The 13145-nt window shown below is 47.9% G+C and overlaps 1 pseudogene across 1 annotated transcript in view; it reads right to left on the bottom strand.

Moving 5' to 3' along the window:
* Nucleotides 1-12189, bottom strand: part of LOC144130127 (methionine-R-sulfoxide reductase B1-like) — a 41720-nt pseudogene extending 29531 nt beyond the window's left edge. The window contains exons 1-2 of the transcript XR_013313980.1: nucleotides 12046-12189; nucleotides 4115-4263 (exon numbers count right to left, since the gene is read on the bottom strand). The product of XR_013313980.1 is annotated as a methionine-R-sulfoxide reductase B1-like (transcript). The remainder of the gene's footprint in view (nucleotides 1-4114; nucleotides 4264-12045) is intronic.
* Between the last annotated feature and the right edge of the window lie 956 nt (nucleotides 12190-13145).

Genomic DNA, 13145 nt, shown 5'->3' with positions numbered 1-13145 from the left:
GTCATCAAGACTCTTTGACATAAAGATTGGTACCAGCGGCTTATGGTCGGTCTCGAGTGTGAAGAACTTGCCGACGAGATAGTTGAACTTTCCGCAAGCCCAAACCAAGGCAAGAGCCCCTTTCTCTATTTGCGCATAGCGTTTCTCTGTATCAGATAGAAGCCGGGAGGCATAAGCGATGAGCGAAAACTTGCCATTGGCCTGTTTCTGTCGAATCACCACCCCCAGACCATAGGAAGAAGCGTCTGCACTGACTACTGTATCCTTCGCAGGGTCGTACACCCCTAGCACTGGGCATGACGAAAGTAGTCGCTTCCACTTGTCAAACGCTTGCTGCTGAGGAATGTTTCAAACAAATTCCTGCTTTTTTGACAGCAAGCCAGTGAGCGGTTGGAGCACGTCATGGAGGTTGGGGACAAAGCGGACAAGATAGGTTGCCATACCAAGCACCCTTTGAAGCTCGCTTCTGTTGGTCGGGCTGTTCATCTTTAAGATGGCCTCAACCTTTTTGTCGTCGGGTTTGATTCCTTGCTGGTCATGCTTGTGACCCAGGAACGTGAGCTGGTCGACGTTAAACAGGCACTTGTTCTCGTTTAGCGTGACAACTGCCTTAGTTAGTCGTTGAAGAACGGTGCGGAGTGTCTGGTTGTGTTCTGTTTCGTCTGAGCCCCAGATAAGGATGTCGTCCATATGACACACAACTCTGTTAACACCTTCCAGAATTTTTGACATCTGCTTTTGGAAGCACTCGGGAGAGGACGCGATGCTAAATGGAAGCCTGTTGAAGGAAAACCTCCCGAATGGCGTGATGAAGGGAGTGAGCTTCTTGCTGCCTGCCCTGGGTGCCAGAACCAGATATCTGCCAGAACCCTGAATTGGCATCCAGCTTCGAAAACACGTTGCCTCAATGGAGCAGCCCGAGTGTATGCCCAACAGAGGGAATCGGATGCCACTCTCTTAGGACGTGACATTTGAGCTCGGTGAAGTCGGCGCAAATTCTAACATCACCGTTTGGTTTTTGGACTACCACCATTGGTGCACACCATTCAGTCGGCTCATGAACAGGTGAAATTGCGCCAATATTTTCCACTTGCTGCAGTTCAAGCCTTGTTTTCGTGTAGAGCAGAATTGGTATATGGCGGGGGGTGCTCAAAGCAAATGGTTTCGCTGCTTCGCGCAGGCGAATGTGGTGCTATCTTAGCAGCTTGCCGAGGCCTTGAAACAACGAAGGAAATTCGCCACTTGGGCTCACCTTCTTTGCGACGGCGCTGACGAGGGTTAGCACCTGCAAGTCTCTGATAGCGGGCTTGCCGAGTAAGGGAGTGTGGACATCTCCCAGCACGTAGACGTCTTGAAGCGTTTCACGTTCATGGTAGGTTAGTTGACGACGCGCAACGCCCTTGGCTGCCAGAGGTCTCTCATCAGGACCGTACAGCTTCCGAGGAGCTACAGACAATGGAGGCTGATGTCGGAGCATCCTGAAAGTCGTAGGTGGGAGGACAGATTCGTCGGCACCTGTGTCGATATTGAATTTGACAGGTTGGCCTTGCACGAGGATGATTGTCTCCAATGTCGACGTATCGAAGGACGAGAAGTTTCCGAGAAATCCCCCTTGGCTGTCGGGTTCTGATGCTTCAACGATGCCAACCCGGCGTGACATCCAGATAGACGCGTAGTGGCCCTTTTTGTAGCAGCCCCTGCATACCTGCGTCCGCGCTGGGAACGCGGGTGCCGTTCTTTCCCACACCAACGACACGATGACGGAACGATATGAGCTGGACGCGGATGTGGCCTTGATTCAAAGTGATCTTGGCTGTCGTTGACGTGAGCAGCGTTCGTGGGGTGCCTGACTTGCTGTTTGCCTGATGCAACTTTGTTGACGGTCAGCGTTTCGGGGTGAAGCTCCGCTTGCTGCTGACGAACGCTTTTGACCTGTCTGATACTCTCAAGCGCCTCCTGAAGAGTAAGATCAGCGTCTAGTTGCAGTCTCGCTGACAATTTCTGGTCTTCAATGCCGACGACCAGTCTGTCTCGAACCAGTTCCTTTTGGGGGATGTCGTACTCACAATAATTGGAAAGCGTGTGAAGCGCAGTTACGAAGTCTTCCACGGATTCGCCGTCGTTTTGGACCCTCGTGTTGAAGCGTGCCCGTTCAAAAATGACGTTGCGCCGCGGTATGGAGTAGCTGTCGAACTGCTTTAGGACGACTTCCAAGTTCTGAGCGTTCTCACCTGAGAGTTTGCAGGTTGCGAAGACGTCCTCGGCCTGGTCGCCCATCACGTAAAGGAGCGCGTCGACCTGATGTGACCCTGATTTGTCGCAGAGACCGGAAGCCGTGTAGAAACGCTCGAACCGCTTCCTCCATTTCGGCCAGTCAGCAGGAGTCGTGAAGCAGAAGGCCTCGGGCGGTTGAATGACGAAGGACGCCATGTACTGGCAGCGTAGTCCAGGCCGTAGACGCTGCTGTGACGTGTGCCACCGTTGACGCGTATCCGAGCGAGATGAAGCAGCCCCGGCTAGGCTTACTGTGGGAATTCCGTTACTTCTGACACCATGTTGGGTTGAGGAAAAGCTAGAGCGTTGAGACGCCAGCCGGACAGTTCTATTCCAGCCCAGCTAATGCCGGCACGAGCACGAGACGCGCGCCAGCCGCCGCGGGCCGCCCGTGGGCCGCCGCCCACAGCCAAGCCAAGCCACGCAGACGCCTAGCCACTGCACGTGGCTACTGCCTACAACAGCTTTCAGTGAACGTGTCCACTCGCAGAAAATAAAATTCCGCAATGTGTGACAGCATAAGGTATACTGATGGACTGCCAGCATTGGTCTAGTGCTAAATGATGCAAAGGAGTTGGCTTCTCCGCAATTCAAGGATACTTTTTAACCATGTGATCGCATTTATCCAATAGAGGGCGAGCGGCGCAGAGAAAACGAACGCGCAACCCTAGGTACTAATACAGTAACTCTACTGTTCCTCTGTGCAATTATAGTGCATGTGAATAATACTGCTGACAGATAATAGGTATCTTATTTTAATGTGGTAATATGGTGTTTGTGATTAATCGTTGGACATGAAACTTCTGTTATTCGTTGTAATTAGTTCTTAATCTATATGTATTCCGCGCTCGAATTTATGACATTTTCTTTCGTTTCCACTCCTGTAATGGCCCTTCAGTAGGTCTGACAGTATCAGTCAAAAAAGAAGAAAGACCTTCGTTAAAGACGGTGAGAAGGCAGCACCGAAGCCTTAACGGCAGTGCCAACTTTTTCGTTTGTGTGGCACGATGCTAATCAGCAGTGTAATAATGTCTTCAGTAATGCTTTACGCCTGATTTAAAAATTTTACGTGGCAAGAAAAATCGGAAAATCATGATTGAGCGCATAAAAGTGAAGAAAATTTTTGGGGAACGCTAAAAAAATTTTAAAATTATCACAGGAAGCTGCCGCAACTGCAGAATTTGATTTGTAACAATTCGACATTACCGGTGCGTATCAACTCAGCACTCCGTGAAATGTATCGTTGCTGACCGACAAATACGCGAAAATGGCCGTTCTCACGTGCCCCGTGCGACGCGCCCTCCACGCTAGTGTCCCAGAAACGCAAGGAAGCATTGCAGCAGAACTTTTTGATTTAATATTCCATTTCGACTCTCTTTCTAACCAGATTTGCCGGTCCTCTGACGGCCTGCCTCAATTACGGCTTCTTCGTCTTCCTGCTAAGTTTTCGGCACCGGTGTGGACGTAGCCGAAAATTGGGGATTTCATGCCTGATCGAAATTAACTTATTCTTGAACATTGTTATCTCATCTTCACCATTGGGAGTATCTTGTTTTCGAGTGCACTCCTGTTGGCATGTACATAAGGCTGCGAAGCCGCTGGAGGTCACTGTGCCAAGAAACACATTCGGCTGAGCAGTGGTTTACAGGTTAGCCATTGAAGCGGACCAGTCCCGATGCAAGTCGAGAAAGCGTTACATTTCATAAATATTCGCAGCCCTACATTATAATTACAATCACGGCGATTTGCCCGTTATCTGGCTGCGTTCAGCCGCCACAGCGAGTTCTTTCTTGACACACGCGTAATTGCAAAACATGTTCAGAAAAAATCCGGAGCTCACCCTGAGAGTCTTGGGCTTGTTAGGTTCTGGCTCCTTCTTGACGCTGCCGGCGTGCACTGTGCGGCTGAATGCCGGCCAGGGCGACTTGTGCGCAAACTTGGATCCGCTCTCAAACAGCTTGTTGTCACATGAGGCGCATACGTACACACCTGCGCTTGAATGAACGACCCCCGATTAAGGTGCGGTGACACCACGAAACGAATATGATCCGATGAGGAGTAAGGGACTGGGGATTAGATCGAGAAAAAAGTGGCATGCGGCTCGGTGTTTTATGCCTTAGTTCTGAAGCATTTCTAGCACATACTGCACTTGTTGGCTACTGTCGTCACATATCCTTGATAGACAATGTGAATACAGGCATATTAATACCCACAAATTCATGCAAGAAGAAAGCAGTAACGACTGAAGTTGGAGAAGCAGACCATGAAAAACTTCATGTACGCTCCAGCAGATAAGGGGAGGAAAAAGGTGCTCGTCGTGACCGACATGACGGAAGCCAAGAATCACAGAAACCAAGGAGCATAGCGGATCTTTAATCAATGGGTGATGAATAAAAAAAATGGCAGTGGTTTAGCTCTGGCTAAACCTGGAGTGACGCGATAGCTACAGCTGGCTGAGTGGAACTCGCTCAGTCGAGTTGCAAAGCCAGTGTTTCGCCGCTCCTTTTTGCTGGGCATTCCTTCATCTTCGTCCCTAGACGTGATTCACACTCTCCCCCTCTCCCCCTCTCAATTCGGTTTCGCCGGCGCGCCGCGCCGCCGGCAGCTGCTCCGCACCAGGCGACCAACCACGTCACCAACCACGTGACAACGTGGCTGCGCCGCCACCCTGAAGGCTCGAAATGCTAGCGTAATGTAGCTATCGCTACAAAAAACAACCACATGCCGCCGGTGGGATCCAAACCCACGACTTTCGAATTTCCCGTCCGGTGCCCAACTGAGCTACGGCGACGGCTGTCCAAAATTCTGCTGTCGGGGGTATTTATGTGCAGTATATAACCGCACGTTGAGAGTCCCATATGTCGCTTCGTGTCGGTGACTGTTGGCTTCCGCCATGTATGTCATAGCGAGCACCTCTTTCCATTCTCTTTTCAGCTGAACAGTTTAACGAGGGCCTCGAATCTGGCAGTCTTGATGCCATTAGTAGCATAAGACGGTTCGGTTACAATACGCGTAAATAGTCCCGAAAGCAGAGGATTGGACAGCCGCAGCTCTGTCGGTAGAGCAGCAGACGCAAAATTCAGAGGTCGTGGGTTCGGATTCCGTCTGCGCATGCGGTTGTTTTTCTTCTGATTTTCTTAATGTCCCATTGATGAAAAACTGCAGAATTAATAAAAAGCATGCCCAATGCTCGTTGGTTTCGGTGACAGTTGGCTTCCGTCATGCGAATACGGTACGCATTCAGAATGCTCTAGAGAGGTTCGAACGAAACACAGTCCTTCACACGTACAACTGGCGCCTCGTGCAGTGCTCACAAAGGCTTGCGAAGTTGCACCCACCGCGAGAACATTTCAAACGGCATTAGTTCCGGAGAAATAGAAAAATTTCAGAGACTGCTTGCGTGATCTGAATGCTAAAGCATTGTTTTATTGTTTTTATTTCATTTTTGTTTATTTTTATATTCTTTTCGAATCATTAGCATAGAGTAGTAAGGCAGCGCAGATACAAGGTTTGCCTTTGCTACGAAGCAACGTCGTTTCTCGGCCCATGGTTTGCATGCTCGTCTCGCATTATGAAGGTCCTGGGTTCAATTCCCCGCACCTTCGGAAGAAATTTCGCTTTCCTTTGACATTACTGTGACGTCATCTGGGATTTTCGGGAGCACTGCTGCTGGTCAACGCCGACTCGAGGTTTCGTTGCCAATCAGCCACGCAGTGCTTTCGCAATAAAAAGAAAAGAAATAGCGAGTGCACTGGCGTTACCTCCTCAGTCGACCTTATTTGACGCTTATCTCTAATCGTGATCCATCGTATTAAAAACCAGCGCTAAAAAACACAGACAAAGGACGAGACTAGACACACAGAAGGCGCTGAACTTACAATTGAATTTTATTCGATAGTAAGAAATCAATTTATACAATACACAAACACGTGTGAGGATGTCTTGTCAAACATAGACGTACTGCAATCACCCACATGCGTTAAAACCAAGAAAGAGAGCATGAAACAAATTTACAAGGCACATGCGATATCGTCAACCCCGCTACCCACAATGAAGCAAGCTCATTTTCCTGATTGACAAGTTAATCGAGGTTTTGTTCACGCATCCATCGCCCTTTCTGAGGATGTCGAATGCCTCAGCGATCTCTCTTTGCGCTGGTCATCATGTACAAACAGCACTGTCGTGTCAACAAAAAACGGAGAACAGGAGAACAGTTCCACGCAAGGCAGTGTTGTGCTACATTTCTATTTTCTTTGCTGCTGACGGAATTGGCATGCTCGGCAAGGCGAACGTTGATACACCGCCCAGTTTGGCCGATGCATATACGCCCAGAAGACGAAGGGATAAGATGCACCAAGTTTTTCTTACAGCAAACATATTTGTCCCCATGCTTAATAATGCATTGTTTCTCACTAATCTTCCCCTCACATTTCCTCTTTACTGCAGCCCCTACTTTTCCCAGTTTACTGGGAGCAGAAAAAACCAAGCTTACTCCGTGTCGGGCTCCTTCTGTTTTAAGCCAGTGAGACAGGGCGTGAATGTACGGCATTACCGCCAACTTCCTTTCTTTTGGACCAGAGCCGGGTTCTGAGGGGAGCCCGGTTGTCTTCAGCGTTTTAGACACCTTTTCCGCACAGCACACGATAAGAGCATCCGGGTAACCTGCATCCCTGCACCTGCTGACCTGTGCCTTGAGGCTTGATTCCATTCCATGGGGCAAGATTTTTTCAATGCCATACCAATGCGGTTGTTTACAATACCAGTTTTTACAAGTTTATAATGGAAAGAACCGCAGTTGAGCAAAAGTTTTTAGCTCAGAGGGGAGTACTCCCAACAGACATGCTCAGGATCAAAGTTTCATTTCAAATCCAGAAACTGCAAGGGTCTTTGATGAGGAACTTCATGTGTAAACTCTAGTCCTGACCCACTGCGGTAAAGAAACATAGAGAACGTGAGAAATAATACCCGGGAATAGAGACCTGCCTAGTACAAAAAAAATCGTCGACATAGCGGAAAATGCGAGTGTTACTTCCGGCCAGCTCTTCCCCAACTAATCTGTCAACCCTGCCTAGAAAAATGTTACTAAGAATGGGGGCTACTACGGAACCTATGCAGACCCCAGGTTTTTGCAAACACACCTGACCATCCCATTCTACATACGTGTTGTTAAGGTAAAAAAAAAACAGTTCCATGAAAGATGCAGTACTAATGCCACAACGGTTTTTTAAAACTGCATTCATCATCGTCATCTGTGATGCACTCTTGAACATACTGCATAAGTTGAACATGTGGAAGCGAAAAGAACAAATCAACAACATCAATACTAAAACCCAGGCATGTGGCAGGATTCTCCTTCAGGGGAAAGTTTGCAAGGGCTTCCGAGTTGGGAATAAGGAACGGGTCATTAACCTTAAGGGCCGAAAGGTGCTTGGAAAGAAAGGTGGAAACAATCATCGGCCACGAGTTATGCTCAGACAAGATAGTTCTGAACGGTACGTTTGGTTTATGGGTTTTGGCTGTGAAGAAAATTTCTAGTGCAGAAGATTCAGCCCCCTTCACCTTTCTTGCCAAACCCTCGAGACTAAAACTCTGAAGTAAAGCTAATGCCTTCTGTTTGCACCGAGATGGATTGGCTTTAATGGCTCTAAAATTCTTTAGCACCGCATCATGTGCTTTCTTACCAAACGCATTCTCAGAGGGTACTACAAAAAACCCCTCTTTGTCTGCTTGCATGGCGCGCAACCGATTTTCACATAGATAGTTACCCAAGGAACAGATTTTGTTACGTTGATCATTCGTACTGCCGCCACCGGCAACAGCATCAATGCACTCAGACACACATCTCGGTCTCTCCTCAACGGGGCCTTAAGACGCAACGTGACGCGCGAAGGCCAATTTTTCAACGTTCACACCTGGCTCCAGGCAATGCTTAGGTCCCAGACGTAAAGTCCTGATATGATCGGGAGCCAAGTCGATGTCGCCGAGGGCAGGAAGCTTCCCTTCTGATGGAGGTCGTTTAGGAGGCTTGGGAAGATAAGGGCGGACGGCATTCCATAGGAATTCAGTAAGTTGGTCAGTGGCCCTACACCAATCGCGAAAGCACCACACGTTCTGATGAATATTATGGCCGCCGCATTTCGTCCGTAGCACATCCTTGAAGAATCTGGCCTGGCGCCACCACTCGCTCTTCGTGATTTTGCAGACCCTTCTTGTATTGTATAAGTATTGTATAAATTGACTTCTTACCATCCAATAAAATTCAGTTGTAAGTTCAGCGCTTTCTGTGTCTCTAGTCTCGTCCTTTGTCAGGGTTTTTAGCGCTGGCTTTTAATACGATGGATCGCCACCAACTCGCTCAATTCTCAGCTCTTCTAATCGTGACTTTAGCAAGGTCAGGGTCTCTTACAGGAGATACGCGCAGGCTTCCCACTGCTCGCTCGGCGTTAAAGTACGCCTAAAAACTGCGGCCAGGATGCATGCATTCACTTGTCGCCGGTTAGCAGGTAGTCACACGGAAGGCAGCAAACGGAATTTCAGTGCAGAAACTTAGACCAGTAATAAGTCTCGTGAAAAGATGCGCGTATGTTGTGCATGCACTCCCCGTTTCCAAACTCAGGTGTTGCGGCACGTTTGACTGACAAGGCGTATGCAATGTCTAAGAAGTGAATTTGCGGCGCCTGAGAAGCTGATATTGTCGCATAAGAAACAGGTCTATCACTCTAAATAGAAAGGAGTAAGAAGAGAGTAAGCGGTTCCTTTTTACTCCCATAGAAGCCTGTTCGTGTTCAGGGTGTAAGGCGCCACTGCAGTAGCAGCATCATTTTGATATGCGTCATGGTTTGAACGCAGTGTCAGAAGCCGTAGTTCCACACAAACGAACCTAAACAGCCGTGTACACTGGTCATTTCCTATTGGAATAAACCCATATGACTTTATATCGGACACATAAAAATTCATGCGCAAACCTATGAATTCATATGGGACAAATAAATTCATATGGCATACATAACAAGACATATGTGTCCCATATGTGGACCAGTATCACTTCTTGTAGGGCACAGGGGAGCAAGTATGTAGTTGATACGAAAGGTGATATGTGGCCTACGGGCATATGTGCCCATACGCCCATATGAGTCCTGCTTAGGTGGAAATGTACATAACGTGCATGGCTATGTGTAAACAATAATGCACCCTGCCCCCATTCCTTGGTATCTTGTGTATTTGCGTGCCTTTAAATGCTTACTACGAACTTCATTCCCGGCGACGCTCTTCCGCTGGACACGTGTGAAGGTAAATGTCCCATTATGACAGGAATTGATGAGCCGGATAGCTGTGCGTAGAGGAAGAATTACGTGGATTCTGAGAGGACAAAATGAGACCTCGCATTGTGTAATTATGACATTCTCAGGTGGTACTACCACATGCGAGGCTTAATAAAGATGCATGGTGTAGGTCACACCTCCTGATAGACACCAAGAATATTAGAGCACATCTGAAAAGCAACCAGCTAGCTACGACCGCACTGTGCTCAAATATAGTGCGAAAAGGCGCATTTGCTATAGGCATGCAAAAATAATGCATTTCCTCCCGACTCTCGACGCGGCTTAGTCGTTGGCGTGCTCAGCTGAGAATCTAAAGGCGGCTGGGAGAAAGCGGGTTCTGCCACCTTCTTTTTTCTCGTCTTTTTTATTGCGTTCTACTTATTTTGCAGGTGTATCCTTAAGTTACCACGTAGATCGGAATCATGTGGCCATGGCTCCAACATTTTCAAAATATGCGCTCCCCACGTGAACCATATTTCTCATACTACCAATATTATCCATATCCATATGACCCATATCACTCATTTCCAATAACACCATATGTTCATAGCTGGTCACCGCTAATAAGAAGCCATCTACGGCGTAGTCCACCACTGAAAACAGTGGGGGAAACTTTATCCAATTACTCTTGTCAGCTCAAACTTATTACCTGGGTATTTCTGTCTATGCTGACGATTGTCCGCCAGTGAAGGACATATTTATTGACAAGAAATTTGGATTTAAAAATGTTATTGCTCACCAGCCGATTCCCACTCTAGGCGTCCTTACCGAAAAAAATGGCGTTTACACCGTTTAGAAGTGAGTGCCGCTGTAGAGTAGTCTTTTTTTTTAAAGGCAAAGGCGGGCTAGTTGGTGGTTAACAGGGGAGTGCATATTGCAACCGCGCAAAACAACGAGGGACGAAGAGTAAGCGTTGTGTCTTGTGCATTCTTCTCTTCGTCCCTCGTCGTTTTGAGCGGTTGCAATATGCACTCCCCTGTAGAGTAGTCTCCAGGATCCGCACCCAAAAGTTGAAGTTGAAGTTTATTTTGCAACAAAGTGTTGCGAGGAAAGCCAGGAAAAAAGCTGTATAAACAGCTTGAGGGATCCTGACTTCCCCTCTACACAGCAGCATTGACGGTGGCGGAAGCACGAGAGCAAAGAACAGATAAAGTAAAAACTGGGAACATCATGAAAGCATATGCGTCACATAATACATATATACTTGTAAATAAAAATAAATATCTGGATGCAGCACGCAAAAGAAAAAAAGGACTACAGGAAAGGGGGGGGGGTACTCACGACAATAGCAACATAAACATACAAGATTTGTTTGGTTTTATGGGGGTTTAACGTCCCAAAGTGACTCCGGCAATGAGAGACACCGTAGTGAAGGGCTCCGGAAATTTCGACCACCTGGGGTTCTTTAACGTGCACTGACATCGCACAGCACACGCGCCTCTAGAATTTCGCCTCCATCAAAATTAGACCGCCGCGGCCGGGATCGAACCCGCGTCTTTCTGGCCGGCAGCCGACTGCCATAACCACTAAGCCACCGCGGCGGCTCATAAACATACATGAATCTTTGTCGAAATTCTTGTAGAGAAACATCAGACAAGTCAAGATTGTCACGGCTGTGTAACTGGTTCAATAACTTAGGTTTGGTTTATGGGGGTTTAACGTCCCAAAGCGACTCAGGCTATGAGAGACGCCGTAGTGAAGGGCTCCGGAAATTTCGACCACCTGGGGTTCTTTAACGTGCACTGACATCGCACAGTACACGGGCCTCTAGAATTTCGCCTCCATCGAAATTCGACCGCCGCGGCCGGGATCGAACCCGCGTCTTTCGGGCCGACAGCCGAGCGCCGTAACCACTCAGCCACCGCGGCGGCGGTTAAATAAGTTAGGTAAAATGTATTCCAACATCTGATGGCCATAACTTGTACGATATGTCTTAATATTCCAAGGCTCTACGCTACGCATATAATACACTGTTTTGTTTTTCTCTAAACCAGCCACATTAATCAATGCGTCATCGTTTTTCATTATTGAGAGTTTACATTCATGAGGGCACTGGCTGTGGCGGCAAGTGTATTTCGCTTTTGGTCTTTTCTATAGCTTATACATTCTAAACAGAAAGGAGCGATAAGAGAGTAAGCTGATTTATAAAGAAAGTGTGCTAAAGAATGTTTTTTATCGCTATTTACGACCATATAGCCGTGCTCGTGTGTAGAGCGCAAACGCTCAGTTTTCTTTTAGAGTGGTATTTTTGTTATCAGAACGCGGTATCATATCGACACATATCAACTTCAACTTATCCTCAGTCTCCCTTGAAGCTTTCAGCGTTGGAGCGACCTGACAGCAAAAAGAAAGAAAACAAAGAAGCTCGCTGTGCTGTCAGGTGCGTAATAGGCGACGTGCAAGAGCGCTCTCGACGAAGTTGGCGCGCCCAAAGGCGGGCGCCGCTCACCGGGCTCGAAGTGGTCACGATACACCTCATCCTCCTTCCAGCTGCCGTGGGACATCGCGGAGGACGTCTGAGAGCAGCGCAACGTCGACCTGCACCGGACTATCGCGAGCACCGCCCTCTGTCGCTCGCAGGTCGAGACAACTTCCTTCTCGCTGTGTCGTGTTTACCCGCTGTCGCAGCGATAATCCACGCCAAGTGAAAGTAGACACTCATACAAAACGGGAGCGTCCGTGAAACATCAGTGAGACAATGTTGTTAATGAAACTATTCTACACTACATGAATCTGGCGACATTGGTGATTAATGTGTTTGCGAAAAGTTGAAGACGATTCCGAAGCTCGGCAGCGCCGTCTGTCAACGGGAAGGAAAACAAAGTCGCGTTGTACAGAATTCACCAACGAACCATGGCCGCATAACATCGAGATTTGAGGAGATCTGCATGACGGAGTGTTAAGGAATATTCCCGAACTGCTTTCCTTCCTCGCTTGCCTATAGAGATTCGTCACAAAAGCAATGAAGAAAAGAAAAGCTTTCTATTGCACCCCTTTCAATGCGAACGTTGAATGTGCGAAAATATCTCCGCTCCTCTTCAATGAAACCCGCAGCAAATACGCACCTACAATTTCCGCATTCTCGTTTTTGTTAAAGTTTAGCATTTCGTGGTGTCTGCTGTGAACTGCCCACTGGCGATGAGCCGCTGCCCTGCGATGGTAGGTGCTGCCACCGGTGGGGCTTGTGCGACCAAGGTTGCTCTTCGCAGGCAATCTCTTCCGAGCAATCATTAATTATACTGGCTCCTGCCATGGTGGGCAGTTTTCTCACAATCCGGTGGGCAGGTTGTGATGACTACGTCGGCTGCTCGGCCGACGGCGTTCAGGTGGACTAATACCTCTGCCACACGACAAAGTTAATGTGATTCGAATGGAATGCCATTCGGCCTCCTTCGGTGCTACAAGGTAAAAAATGTCATTCGAAAATGATGGCAGTGACGATCAATGAAAAAAATAGTACAATTGAAAGACATCAGCGCGCATAAAAGATGTTTGAAATTGTTATGTAGTGTTTCACAAGTGGGTGAGAACATTTCAGTGCAATAATAT

Source organism: Amblyomma americanum, chromosome 4 (genome assembly GCF_052857255.1).
Source record: "Amblyomma americanum isolate KBUSLIRL-KWMA chromosome 4, ASM5285725v1, whole genome shotgun sequence".
In the NCBI taxonomy this organism is placed as follows: Eukaryota; Metazoa; Arthropoda; class Arachnida; order Ixodida; family Ixodidae; genus Amblyomma; species Amblyomma americanum.
Note: the sequence above shows the minus strand (reverse complement) of the source record. Positions and strands in the feature narration are given on the sequence as shown.